The following is a 15,463-nucleotide window of genomic DNA, read 5'->3' as shown; positions in this document are numbered from 1 at the left end:
CTTTGGATTTTGTAGATTTTTTATCTTTGTGTTGTATATGCTCAGTCATTATTCACTGGTGGTTCTACTTAGCAGTGCATTTTTCGCTTGTTTTTGTATTTTTGTGAGGTTGCATTAGGTAGTTAACACACATCGATTTCTTCATAAATTTGTTAATTGTTTGTCTACCGATTCAATTAGATGTCTTGATTTAGTATCGCAAGGAATAAGAGTATTGGTTATTATGAACACATTGGTATTCATACTTAAAGAACTACTTGCAGCCTGCATTGTTGTTTGTTTGTATCGTTATAGACATTGATGTTAGTTTTGTCAATATGCAATATATAAGTGTTTTATGGGTTATGAGGCTAGTTAAAGGGGACTAATAATGTGTATGTTGAAGAGATAGTGCCAATGTTTTTGTATATATTCTTGCACACCATGTGAAATATCGAGTAATTGGTTGTGGTTTTAAACGATTTAATTGAACTGTTAGTAAAAGTTATTGACATTCATATCTAATGCCAATATTTTATTTTTTGGAAGACCTTGGTGGCAATACAAGCATGTTCAACATATTCATATTAAATAACTATTAATGCTTTTATTGTGTATTTGTTGCAACTCTCTATTGATTGTTTTTATTGTTTGATGAATGTTGTTTTTCTGATAATAAGTATTATTGGGAATTTGAAAGGGTTCGTGATTATCATACTGGTTGTGCTAAAATGGCTTGTTGATTTTTGGTTTAAGTTATATGTAGGTGGATTTTGTATAGAAATGATTTGTAGAGGGAATTTTTACCAAACACATTAGATTTTTTTTTTGTTTCTGCACCCTGCAGCCTGAAGTAATTTTTAAGACTTACGAATCCCATTTTTGTGTTCTTCTCGTCTTTCCTTAGGTGAAACAGATGGAATACATTTCTTTGTATTTTTAGATTCGACATCAAACTTATGAATCCCATTTTTATGTTCTTTGTATTTGAACCTGTCATTGTTTAGTAAAGATAACGATTTTGTGCAAATGTTACTGAATTTTAGTAGTTGGCTCCAAAGTTGATGCAATTTGTATGAACTGTTGATCTAAATTAATAGTTTTATGGAGTGAGGATGACTATTCTGGTTTTCATAAATTGTAATCAAATGTAGGTAGTTGCTTTTGACCTTTATATAAAGTTTCATTAAATTTCAAAAATGTCACTCCTTTCAGAGAAGTTAAAGTTCGTCCAATGACTTATTATTATTTAAGCCACCTCCCACAATTTTGTACATCTGTTTTGTATGATACATATAGGAAATGCGATGGACTATGATACCTTAGATCGAGGAAACTTTAACTAATATTAAGTGGTCTTTCAATAAAAATGAAGATGTTCCTTCGTCCATTGCAATGATATCCGACAGAGAATGGCTGAGGGTATGAATATTAAAAAATTAACTTGTGTGTTTTTGTGGTTGTTTAATGTTTATATGTGTAGATTACCTAAAGATGGATTACATTAACTTGCAACTTTTCAGATCCACCTAGGGCGGACAAACACTCAATATATACTCTTCTCCTTGCTGAAAAGTATTTGTAAAAAGCATGGAGTTAAGGTATTTATTGTTTATAACAAATCAATATTATCAATAACACACCCCTCTTATAAATACTAAAGCTCTATCCTTCGACGTGTATATATTTATGAAGTTCGATCATATTATACTTTAGTATTGTGCCGTTCACATTTATATTTTATGCAAGTAAACTTCTGATATCTTCTATAGCATAAGAAGTTTCATTCATTCTGATTTTAATATTAGGTTAACCTTTATTCTCTACGCCTTTAATAGCCTATCAATTTATAATATATTTCTGTTTTCTTCTTCAAATATTGGCCTAGATTACTGGTGGGATGATTTGCTGAGAATTGTTAGAATTTAGGTTTATGCTTGTGTAGGTCGACAAAGAATTCGTGGAAGTTTTAGCATTCAGGTGTGAACCTATACTTAATAACATTTTACTATTATTTCACAAAATTTTCAATTCAACTCTTTCTTTCTATCAATGTGCTTTCCATTACTATCTATGTTCGTTTCATATATATATATTTGCTGCATGATACCAAATTTAGCCTTTTCTGCTACTGGTATCTCTGTTCTTTTTGTTATAATTGAACCGAGATTTGCATTATGTTTTTAGGAGGTTTTGAATGTTTTTTAAATTGGTATGTTTTTCTATTTATCTTTCTGTTGATTACTAATGTACTTGACAGAAGTCATCTTACCAAAACCACATCAGACAATTTGAGAGTTTCACTTTTGTGAAAGTTTGAAACACTTAATTTGCTTTGCTTCTGTATGAACCTATCTATCAATCATTTCATCCGGTTGAATTGCTTTTATCTGTTACGGTTTAAATTTGTTCTTCACATTTTATAAATCCAAGTTCTAAATGGAAGAATATAACTTATTCTTAGGTTTAATTTTACTTTATCTTGTTTAATGTAGATAGATATCCGAGCTGATCTCATTGATGCATATATGTATGTGTTGAAAAGGACCCCCAATTTAATTGTCCTTCTAATTTACTACATCAAACATTTTACCCAAAAAAAAAGAAGAAAAAGAAAAAGAAACAGCTTATATTCTCATACATGTTCCTTTGTATTCTCTCCTAGATCTGCTGTGCAAGAGGTTCTTTATCAAAATGATACTTTCCATAGCCTTAGGCAAGATGTGTTGTCCTATCTTGTGCGGAGCCCGTTGGTGAGTTCTTAATGTCTAGCATATTCTATTGTATCAATAGCAAGTGCATTTAAATGTTGTGTTTATAATCCCCCTAGTAGCAACTATTGTGCTCGCTTATTTTCAATTCAATCATACAGCGACATAAATCAAGATGTAAGTTTATTATATTGATTAAAATTCTCTTAACCACTACTTGTGTTGTGTTAGTTCTCTTGACTTGATTATATTTCTTTGACTGAAGTTTGATTTAATTTTGTAAGGTTATTGGAGAGGCAAGTCATCTTTCAGGTTACTCTTTCTCTGCTCAAAATAACATCATTTATCGTTCTGCACAACTGGCTAATATTTATTCTGAGCTAAATCATCATTTTCTTTTCTTACTAGGTTTTGCAAGAATCCATTGGAGCAGTAAAGTCATATTTGCGGCAATTGATTGATTTATAAGCCTTTTTGTAGGTTTGGTAGCCAATTTTTAGTTTAAATATACTTATTTAAATAGTTTGTTCATTGTTTCATTGTACAAACACTTTATGAACAATTGTACATATATTAAAACATTTCTTTCCATATGGGTGTGTTGTATAGTACTTTGTGATTGTATTGTTGTGTAATGGCAGGACGATAAGAAAAACAGAGATTCAATTAAAAATAGGGCAAGAAAAAGAGGCACTGAAAATGCAATTATGACATTTGAATCCAAAAAAAACTGTCATCGAAAACGTTTTCTTGACAGTTAATTAAAGTCATGGTAGATGAAATGATGACAATTAATAAAAGTCAGAAATGATAAATAATAACATTTAATATCTGTCAAACAAGATTAACAATGACACTTATTCTCTGTCATAAAATATAAACAATGACAGTTATGCTCTGTCATAAAATATAAACAATGACAGTTATTATCTGTCATAAAATCTAAATAATGACAGTTATAATCTATCATAAATAAAGAATTCGTGACATTTATTCTCTGTCATGAAAAACACATTTCGTGACAGTTTATAGAACTGTCATTAAATACTTTCCATGATTGCCGCATCAATGACTGCAAATAACTGTCACGAAATCTTTTTCTGACAGCATTTAACTGTCATCGTAGGCCCTTTTTTCTACTAGTGCCCACTGTGGAAAATACCAAAAATGTCCTGTCAACTATGCCGTCAACAATGCGCGTATAACATTTTGATACATTATCATTTACATTTGGCTATTGTTTGGTACACGATCATTTAGATTTGGTAGTTTAAATTTGGCTACAATTTATTTTTTCAAATCTATCGTTTAATTTGGTTACACGATTATTTAATCTGGCTGCGTTTAAATTTGGTTACACGATCGTTTAGATTTGATCTTTTAGATTTTGGTAGCCAATTCTAAACGATTTTTTTTTTCAAAATCTGGTACACGATTGTTTAGATTTGGTTAAACAAATTTTTTTAAGATTTTTTTGGTACACGATCGTTTAGATTTGGCTAAACGGTTTTTTTTTTTAATTCTTTTGCTGTTTATTTGTTTTACACGATCATTTACTTTTTTTTACATGATCGTTTATTTTTTCAAGATTCTTTAGTACACGATCGTTTTGATTTGTCTACACGATGGTTTGTTTTTTTTTTTCACGATTGTTTACTTTTTTTTACACGATCATTTACATTTGGCTACTCCAATCTAAATGATTTTTTTCAAGATTTTTTATACATGATATTTTAGATTTTGCTATTTTTTGTACACGGTCATTTAAATTTGGATACCCAAATTTAAACGACGTAAAAAAAGAAGAGGAAAAGAAGAAAGACGATGGAAAGATTAAACGACGTAAAAAAAGAATAGTGAAAAGAAGAAAAACGATGGAAAGAAATATGAGTGAAAAAAAAAGAAAAAGAAGAAAGACGATGAAAGAAATTGCATCGAGGAGGAAGACGATGAAAGAAATCGCAACGAGGAGAAGAAGAAAGACGGAAGGATAAACTTAAAATATTTAAAAAAATATCTAATTTCTTGAGTCCGTAAAATGATCAAGAAACAAAATTTATATATATAAATTTTATCATTGAAACTATAAAATTAGTATGGACTCAAATTAAAATAGAACGATTACAAAATTAAAAATAGAACGACCAAATCGTTAAAGCTAAACGGTTTTTTTTACCATAAATAAATAAATAAATAAAAAGTTGATCACTCTATTTCTTGAATTGTCACTTTCTTCCTCTCTCATATGGAAAGTGGCTTTGGAGTACTTACATAGAACGGCTTATCCTTTGGCACTTTTTTACTTAAAAATGGGTAAAAAGAAAGAAAAAAAAGATTATGCATAAAAGCATAAAGATAAAATATATGATTTTACAAATACATCATTAGATGGTTGAATATATATATATATATATATATATATATATATATATATATATATATATATATATATATATATATATATATATATATATATATAATAAGACATAAAGTTGGAAAATTACAAAAAAAAAAAAAGAAAAAAAGGAAAGAAAACACCGACTCTAACCTTGCAAAACCACATCTTGAAATATTTATTTCTTAGTTCTTTTTTTTACTTTGTTTTTATAATGTTAAAAAAATCTTCTTTAAAATCGACATCTTATTGATATTCTAAAGTTTTAAGTGTCATGGTAATATCGTAATGATTTTTTCTATAATAACAATTGCAACAAAATATAGAATCCTGTTGATCGTATATCAAAATATTAACGTATTTTAGTGAAATTAGTTATGAATGTTGCACTTGTTAAGTAAAAATTAAAAAGATAAGTTATTTAAAAGATTACACCGACACTTACAATGATTAAACCTGTACCGTAAAAGGTATAGAATTCGAAAAGAAAAATAGTTTGTAAATTAATATATGTTAAATAAATTAATGTTTTGGACTTGGTAATTTATTTTTTTTAAGAAGAAAAGAACTTTGTTGATAAACGGTGTCTATTCAGCTACAAGATCAAATATATCCATATCAAGAAGAGAAGATAGCCAAGAAGGATACTAAGAATCCCAAATACACCCTATTGGAAACAAAAACACGACTCATCAAATATTTGGTAATCAAATTTGCCGATTGATGAACATATGTAATGTCTAGAAAATGATGTTGAGATATCCAATCCTTAGTTTTACCTAAACTAACAAAGCACGAGAAGAATTTAAAAGAGTTTTTGAGTTACTAGTTTTAGCAAGAGATCGAGAATCAGATTCCACTAGTAAATTATTGAAACCTCGAACTATTAATAATCAATTTTAAATCACAGAGAAGAACAAAAACGTTAGAAGAGAACACGTCTATTCCCATCTCAATCCTCTTCGGAAAAAAGGGAGTCTAACATCAATTTATTTCTAGTTTTTATTTTTAGAAAGGTGTGATCGAATGCATATTTATTTATTTAATATCTCAAGTAAAAATTAAAATGGTTACCAACATTAATGTGCTCAATATGGCCAATCTAAATTGGTGAGAGATAAAAGATGAGAAAGAGAAGTCAAAGGACAAAGTTTTGGCTTAATTGTGTTCAAAATCCTAATCTCTCCCAAATTAAATTAAAAAACATATATGTATAATTAAACAAGTTAATATTACATATTAAAAAATATATCTGTCATCAATATCTATTTTAGGATAAAAGGTGTTGAATTCAAATTTCTCTATTCTAATTTATATTTTAAAAAATAAAAATATTTTTCAAACATCGTTACTTTTCTATACTTATTTCATCCCATATAAATTTAAAAGTATATTCAAACATAAAAAGAAAAAAAAATTACACTCATCTCATTCAAACACAAGTATGATAGAGACACACACAACTCTAAAAGAGTATTAAAAAAAATTGTTTTCATTGGTTCACTATTATTATTATTGGTTTATTACATTGGAAGGGTTCCGTAATTTGAATCATTCTAAGCTTTTGCCAAACTTTTAATAATATGGTTTTCTACATATTCTTTTTATTTAATGTTTCGCTAATATATTTTCATGTCCATGAGCTTTAAAAAAACCCATATAAAAGAGTAGAAATTAAAAAAAAAATTAAAATAGCACACACTTTTTAATTTACATATATACAATAATAATTACATTAGGAAATTTTGACCATTGAACCAACAAGAAATTGAGCTCAAAATTACCAGGAAAAAAAAAAGAAAAATCATAACAATTAATTTACATTAGGTAACAAGGGAATAAATTGTTGGTCTATGAAACAAAATAAAGTAGCTGTTTAATTTATTTCATAAAAATGTGAGGAAGGCCTATGCACCGTCACCGGCTGGGGGCAGAGGGTGCGAAGTGTCACAATCGTAACTTTCAAACACAATTGTGCGGCACTTGTTCTGCTCAGTCAACAAGTCAGCCGTTCAATATTCGAAACCCGCGGACAAACTCGCGGTATGATGTAGCCTCCCTCCATGTTCTCGGGAAAATATTTTTATAAAACGGGAGAGAGAAAGTAAATAGTTGAAAACATCATAAAGAAAGCATTGAAGACTGTCAATTGCAAAGAAAATAACTTAGCTTGCAAAGAGGGCGACAAGGCTTGGGCGGGGGTCGGACTACTCATGTACCCCCTATAGTACATATTGAGATTTTTGGCCTTGGCAGGCTTGCATATGAAAAAGCCGAAATGTCACACTGTGGCTCGGCAACACGAAAACGAAAGAATTAACCTAGACTACTTTCAAGACATAAAGATAAAGCAATTTAGGGGTATTCGGGCATACGACCATAGGTAAATAATACCTTGGACAAGTATGCCCTTGACATTCTCCCCCACTTAAACGGTTGACTTCCTCGTCAACTGGCGAAGCTGGAGCTCTTCGATCTTCTGCGTCCACGCTCCAAGGTCTTCGACATGTTCTCCGTTCGTTACCTCCACGAGTGGCTTCTTCCACTTCACCAGGAATTTATGCATCTCCCTCGTGGGCCTTCTACCAGTTCCTACTCTGTCAGCAAGGACCTTCTTGACTTCTTGTCTTCTTCTAGTTCCAGGTTGACAGATAATCATACGTCGTTGTTGCGCCTTGGATCGGCAGCTTGGTCATCCACTCCGTCTGCGAGCTTGCTCTTGTTAAGAATCCCTTCATGGACCGCCCGTTACTATTGATCGGTTTGGAGCATGAGCGTAATGCTGCAACTGATTTTAGTATCCTCCCCTCACACGTTGTGGCAATCTTCCTCTTTCCTACCTCAACTTTGTGAAGCTCCACCACATGGCCCAACACATTTATCTGTCCCTGCACAGAACAACACTTTCCTTCTTTGGCATTGGTAAGACTAAATGGCACCACGGGGAACTCGTATGCTCTAAGTCCAGTGACACAAGTTGTCTCGAGCCCCTTTACCTCCGTTACTCTTACTCGACAGTACCTCGGTTGGATGTCTGACTTTGGGAAACACTTCACCCCACGTGAGCGATCAAACAGGTTGGGGAGTAGGGGAAATGGATATGTGCGGCGAATTGTGAGTTTATTCTGGATACGACGGTCAATACGCTGTTGTGGGTTTCTGTCCTTCTTCTTCAAGGAATGGACTGGGGCTCCCCACGAAGCTTGTATGGGTCTACTAACTCCCGTACTCGATAATTTCTTTGACTGTTTTCGAAGTACAACTAACTTCGGTGGCGTTGTGCGATAAGCATCCTTCGCATGCGCTTTTGCCTCTAATGGCAACTCTATCCCATGGTCGATCCTCCTCCGCATCGATAAGGACTTGGGCCAACTATTTGGCATCACACCATGGCACTTCTCTGGGACACAGAGTGTCCTTGGGGACTGTCTCCTCCCTTTTTCCCAACGCCCCAAGCGGGGTCTCACGGATGGTGGTTCCTCTTGGGTGAGATTCTTATCTAGTTGCATGGCCGATATCATTTTAAATCTGTTAGGCTGACGAATATCTGCTTGTACTACTGTGGGAAAAGATCCAGTAATCACTAGGCATCTGGCTGACGACATTGGTATGACTTGATGTTCGAGGAGGAACTCCATTTCCAGCACTACATCGAAGTCGTCCATCTTTACAACCACAAAGTCTATGGGGCCTTTCCATCCTCCCAACTTTATCATCGTTCGTTTCACTAGTCCAACGATAGGTAGGGCAACGGAATTCACAACCTTCATTCTTTCTGAATCCTTCTCCCAACGGAGCCTCATACGTCTAGCTTCTGCCTCTGTTATGAAGTTGTGGGTTGCACCGGAATCAATCATAGTGCTCTTAGTCTGCTTTTGGTTGATCCAGGTGTCAACATACAATAAGCCTTTTTCCACTGGTACGTTTCTCTCCCCTGACTTTTCCTGGAGAGACGACATGTATTTTATGGCCCCTATTCGAGTCTTTTCACTCCCATCTATCTGACCCACTTCACCCTCAGCTCGATTCGACTTATCATCTGAATCCGCGATTAATGAGGCCTGAAATGCATGGAAGTCGACTTTATTCGGGCATTCTCTTGCCAGATGTGGCCTCCCACATATGAAACAACTGAGGGGACGCTTGGGTGGGCATCGATTATTTGGCCTTCGCCATGTGTTCTCGGTGCTTGATTGGTAAGGTCTGCGGTCTCTACTGGAATCTTTACCTCCTTCGGCATCTTTGGGAGAACTCGAGCGACTATTCCTGTTCCTTCCAGGTGAGGAACTTTGGTGACTTCTCACATCTTGAGAGTCACTGGTCAGATCGAACAACCGTACGATTGCTGAATACGCTGACATGAGGTCTTGGACTCTTTGTTCATATAACTTGGTCTTGGCCCACGGTTTCAGCCCTTCGACAAAACAGAAAACTTTGTCTTTCTCTGACATATCGCGAATGTCTAACATCAGGCCCGCAAACTGTTTCACGTACTCTCAAATGTTGCCAGTGTGTTTCAGGTCACACAATTTTTGCTGAGCTAGGATTTCCACATTCTCGGGGAAGAATTGCGAGCGAAGTTCTTTCTTCAGGACGTCCCAAGTATCTATTGTGCAACGTCCTTTCTGTATGTCCATGTATCGGGACCTCCACCACAACTTGACATCCTTACACAGATACATCGTCGCCAATGTCACTTTGGCTTCTTCGGTGACTGTGTTTGTGGCCTTGAAATACTGTTCGAGATCAAATATGAAGTTCTCTAAGGCCTTTGCATCCCTCACCCCACAGAAGGGTTTGGGTTCTGGAACCTTCACCTTAGTAACGGGAACTGTTCCTCCAACTGGAACTTGGTTTACCATTGCTCGCATTGTGAGACTCAGTCTTGTATTCACATCTGCGATTTCGTTCCTAACGACATCGAGGGTAGCTCGAAAATCCTTTGACATGTCGTTTAACATCTCTAAGAGTGCTTCTGAGAGCTATCTAGCTCGTTGACACGTCCTTCCATGTGGGCAACAAAGCCCGACGAACTGTCCCCATATTCGAAGTTACCAGTTCTTTCAACATTTGCTTCTAGAGTGTCGACTCTTGCCAACAACTCTTGTATTGGTAATCCTTCGACACGGCCAACTACCGCATCGATTGTATCAGTTTTTCGAAAATTTCATCGAGATGAGACTCCAAGTAGCGGATGGAGTCGGAAACTTCGACTAGGTAGAGCATCTGCTCTTCTAGCTCTACTATTCGGTCTTTCTGGGCCTTGCTCGATGGATTCGCAGACGACATGTTTCGGTCTTATCGTCAATTAGCCGATTTGGCTCTGATACCACTTGTCACAATCGTAACTTTCAAACACGATTGTGCGGCACTTGTTCTGCTCAGTCAACAAGTCAGCCGTTCAATATTTGAAACCCGCGGACAAACTCGCGGTATGATGTAGCCTCCCTCCACGTTCTCGGGAAAATGTTTTTATAAAACGGGAGAGAGAAAGTAAATAGTTGAAAACATCATAAAGAAAGCATTGAACACTATCAATTGCAAAGAAAATAACTTAACTTGCAAAGAGTGCGACAATGCTTGGGCGGGGGTCGGACTACTCATGTACCCCCTATAGTATATATTGAGATTTTTGGCCTTGGCAAGCTTGCATATGAAAAAGCCAAAATGTCACACTGTAGCTCGACAACACGAAAACGAAAGAATTAACCTAGACTACTTTCAAGATATAAAGATAAAGAAATTTAGGGGTATTCGGGCATACGCCATAGGTAAATAATACCTTGGACAAGTATGCCCTTGACACGGAGGACCATGATTCGGCGGAGGGCGATCCGGGATGAGTCCAGCAAGTGCGGCGACTACGTAGGATGCTGCAGTGGCTGCTGATGTGGCCAAATCCTCACCAATTTTAGCCTTAATTTTACCTCGTTTTGGTGGGTTATTTGCAGTTGAAGAGGGCATTTCTTCAAACACAATCCCACAAAAAGGGAAAATTGAGAGAGAGAGAGAGAGAGAGAGAGAGAGAGAGAGAGAGAGAGAGAGAGAGAGAGAGAGAGAGAGAGAGAGAGAGAGAGAGAGAGAGAGAGAGAGAGAGAGAGAGAGAGAGAGAGAGAGAGATTTTAAAATTATATAATTTTAGAGAAGATAAAAAAACAAAGAAATTTAAAAAATTCTAAAACTATTTAGAAAATATAACTAAAAATTAAATGGACGATAAAAAATTGATACATTTAGTAGTAAATAATTTTTTTCTATATTTAAAAATGTTTTATGAAAAAAATATGAAACTTAGTTAATTTTATTTTTTAATTATTTTAAATTGATTTAACATACGAAAATATAAAGGGGAATCCGTGGAAATGGAAAATATAAGAATAGAAATTTGAAAAATAGCAAACTGTTATTTTTTTTATTTATGGCAAAACTAACTGCCTGAAATAGCTTCCCATTTTTTTGGTACGAAATTGCCCCTCAACGGATGAGAATTGTCCAAATACAAATACAGTGTATTTAATGAGGTTGAAAAATCAAATAAAATATCACATATCCGATTACAATGTATTTATAAACACACCCACTTTAGATAATTATTAACTAAATCAAAAAATTATTATATTCTTTCAGAGATCCCTAAACATGTTCAATTGGTTTCAATATCCCCTAATTATTTTGAGTTTTACCTTCAAATTAATGAACCATAACCCCAGTTATTTAATTTTTTAATGCAATAATTATATATTCGAACTATTATAGATCCAAAACTATATAATGCAATAATAGTTTATTTTCATAAAAAAAAAGAAATTAACGAAAAAATGATTCAAATCTTCATTGTTGAAATTTTGGAATGTATCATTCGAAAGTGAATACGTCCTAAAATAATGGCAAAGATAATGCAATAATTAACTATTAACAAAAACATTAAAAAAGTAACCGAAAATCATTTAAAGGATTTAAATTTCAAATACCAATCATTCCCTAAAATTATGGCAAATGTAATGCAAATAGTTAAGTTTAGATTCAAATCTCAACCCTAGCTACTACAAATTTGATCTTTCTTGATGCACGCAAAATTTGATTTCTTGATGGTCATGGCAAAGGACCATCAAGAAAAATATTTTTCTTGATACAATGTTTATCTTGACGGTCATGTACGTCAAGAAAAGTTTCCATATTTTGTTAAAGAAATACGAAAGTTCGTAAAAAAATGTGGATTATTAATTTCCTTGATGGGCAAAGTTTCCTTAGTTTCGTTGATGGTCCGCAAACATCAAGAAAACTATTTATCGATGGACAATAAACATCATGGATAATATATTAGTTGACGGGCAATGCTCATCCAGATAGCTAGGTTTTCTTGATGGACAAGATCCATCAAGGGATGAATTTTCTTGATTTGCAATGGCCATCATCGAAAAAAAATTAATATATTTATTTTGGATTTCTTAATGGGTTTAGAATTTTCTTGATGGGTCGGGTTTCTTGATGGACATAAAAGAAAACAATTGGCAAGGTCCATCAAGAAACATGATATCTTGATGGGCAATGCCCATCAAGAAAAAGTATTATAATTTTGGATTTACGATAAGATCATGGGGTCCATCAAGAAAACAATAACTTGATTGACAATGCTCATCAAGAAAAAATATTTCCCACTAACCACAAAATTCAGGCCCTCATTAACGGACTAAAACACGATATTCATCATTTTTATCTCTTTCACTCTATTCCCAAATTAAATTAACACTACTCTAATTTTATCATTTTTCTTATTAATTTCTAATTTTTTTTTTAAAAAAGTAAAGTCAAATGGTTAGGTACATAACTTGAACAAGTTTTTTTTTCTAATATTAAATTAATAAATCCATTTACATTTAAAAATTTATTTAAGAAAACCCATTAAATACAAAAGATCAAAGGTGTAGTCATTAGTTAAATTTAAAATTATTTAATTTATTATTATATCTATTAGTTATTTAATCAATTATAATTTAAAAAAAAATTGAAGGCATCGGTAGTAATAATTTATACTATATAGTCAAGATTACATAAAATATTAGTGACGAAGGTGTTAGTTCTAAACAATATATTTATTTTTAAATAATTAATTAAAATCAATAGTAATGAATAATTTATATTACTATATTAATCAATTATATTATATCATTTATATTTTGATGGACTTAATTTGATGGGCAAGGCCCACCAAGAAACAAGAATTGAATTTATAAAAAATCTAATTTTGAAACTTTTCTCACAGTTGCCGTCGGTAAGCAGAAGTTTTCGAAACTTTTCTCAATTTTTCTATTTAATTGCCGTTCAATCCGCCGTCGTCAATCGAAAACTTTGTTGATTTTACAATTCTTCTACTGTTCAATCCCCCGCCGTCAACGGAAAGTTTTTTTTAATTCTTTTGCCGCTCAACTCCGCTGCCATCAACCAAAATATTCATGATATTTTTATTCTTCTGTCGCTCAACCGCTCGCCGTCGACCGAAAAGTTTCCTATATATCAATTCTTCTGCCGCTCAATTAGAAATTGCATTGACTATTCCATTTGTTTTCACCATTCTCCCTAAGGTACTCTTCTTCACTGTTTCAACCCACTTACCCCTTTTAAAACGAAAATAACATTGTCTTGGATTTTCCAACAGGATTTTGGTTCGCAAGAAAGCTTCTTGACTTGAGGTGGCAAGGCAGCAGAGTAAATACTAAGGTGTCCTGCCTTCAACCTTTTTATTTTTGTGCTGTGTAAGTTGCATTAGTTTTAGGAAACTATAAAGTCGTCATTTCAATCTTTATTTTGTTGACGACGAGCTTCAAGCAATTACAAACCAAATTTCCTTTCCCTGTAAACTGGTGTTTTTTAATTTCAAAGACTTTATTAAGTACTTGTACATGTAAGTTTGCTATGAGACATTGAAAGGAACAAGATATAAGTAAAGAAAAGGGAAGTCATTTTCTTTTTTTGTTTTTTTCTTCTTCAAATTCTTCTTGTCTTGTCTTTTTTTTTTTTTTGACTTCATTCAAAAGTCTAAAAAGATCAACATTTGGATTGATATGTTCAAGAACCAATTTAAAATTTTAACTTATATGCACCTATAATATTTAACCAAAAAACAAAAAGGCTCCAAGAAAATGGTATTATACTTTCCATTAGTTTTAAATTGGATATTAAAGAAACAAGATGAGATTCTTTAGTTGATTTTAGTATTAAAATTAAATTACTACCAGTACGCTCTAGCCAACTCGCTTACATCTTTACATCTTTACAAGACCACTGGCATATCCTTTCTATTTTTCTATTATCCAATATTGTTCATCTATATAGTCCAACTTCGAGGGGGACATTAGATGAAAGAAGTTGTTATTGATATGATAGTTTAAAGAAATTTGTTAATTATGAGTTATTTGGTTTGTCTCGTCAATGTAAATACTCTTAAATAGAGAAAATATTGATATCAAAGCCACTTATGTTTCTTTTCCAGTGTTCAACTTTTAATAATTTTCATGTTTTGTTTGTTTGTTTCAAATTAAACCTCCGTGACTTTAAACATATATTATTAGATAATCAATATACTAATTAATAGTCAGCAGATAATTTAGGTTAATCAATGTTTAATTAGTTATTTTGCATATTTTATCGTAAGATTATAAATAGTCACTTTAGGATTTATAATATGACTCTCTCATATATTTAATTTTAGTTACTTGAAGAGTCTTTTAACTTAGGGATGAAAGTCCCTTGTTTCATTGTTTGATCATAGATTTGACGTAATATTTTCCATATGTGATGTTAAATTGGTATTAATTAGAGCATTCAAATGTCAAAACCATATATAGAGGTCAGTGACGTACATTAGAATTTTCTATGAAAATCTACATGTATTTATATACTCTACTATTTAATTATGTAAAATCGACGATTGAAAAATTGAAAAGGTCATCACATATTTGAGAATTAATCCATGAATGGATTTCATATGTAATTGTAATGAAATGTCTAAATTGATTCATCTATGAAAATTTATGAATTAATTTTGATCGAGAACAAGTAAGTTGTCTTAGAATCTTTGAGTGACTTTCATAGATAGTTTTTGTTTCTTCTTTTTATCTCGTGCATTTCAATTTTTTTTTTTTTAAAGAAGAATGAATTGTCTCAACTTTGTATGTATATTTATTTATTATTTTAATGTTTTTGTATTCAGTTCAGTTTAGAGAAGATTGAATGTTTTTTTCTTTTCATTTTTATGTTTTCTTTTACCAATTAAGAGTTTGGTTTGTTTATGTTTTTATATTTTAGTTTCTTTTATTTGTAAGTAATCTCATTAGTATAATATGTTTCATCTCATTGCTTGATATGCTTAGAGTAGCTT

At 32.8% G+C, this 15,463-nt stretch overlaps 1 long non-coding RNA gene across 1 annotated transcript; it reads left to right on the top strand.

The window, feature by feature from the left end:
* The first annotated feature begins 1,470 nt into the window (after positions 1–1,470).
* On the top strand, positions 1,471–2,597 carry LOC127144462 (uncharacterized). The gene is made up of 3 exons (XR_007816117.1): positions 1,471–1,580; positions 1,909–1,959; positions 2,475–2,597. It is a non-coding gene; the product is annotated as an uncharacterized LOC127144462 (long non-coding RNA).
* The last annotated feature ends 12,866 nt before the right edge of the window (positions 2,598–15,463 follow it).

The sequence above is a fragment of the Cucumis melo genome, chromosome 12, assembly GCF_025177605.1.
Source record: "Cucumis melo cultivar AY chromosome 12, USDA_Cmelo_AY_1.0, whole genome shotgun sequence".
Lineage (NCBI taxonomy): Eukaryota > Viridiplantae > Streptophyta > Magnoliopsida > Cucurbitales > Cucurbitaceae > Cucumis > Cucumis melo.
Note: the sequence above shows the minus strand (reverse complement) of the source record. Positions and strands in the feature narration are given on the sequence as shown.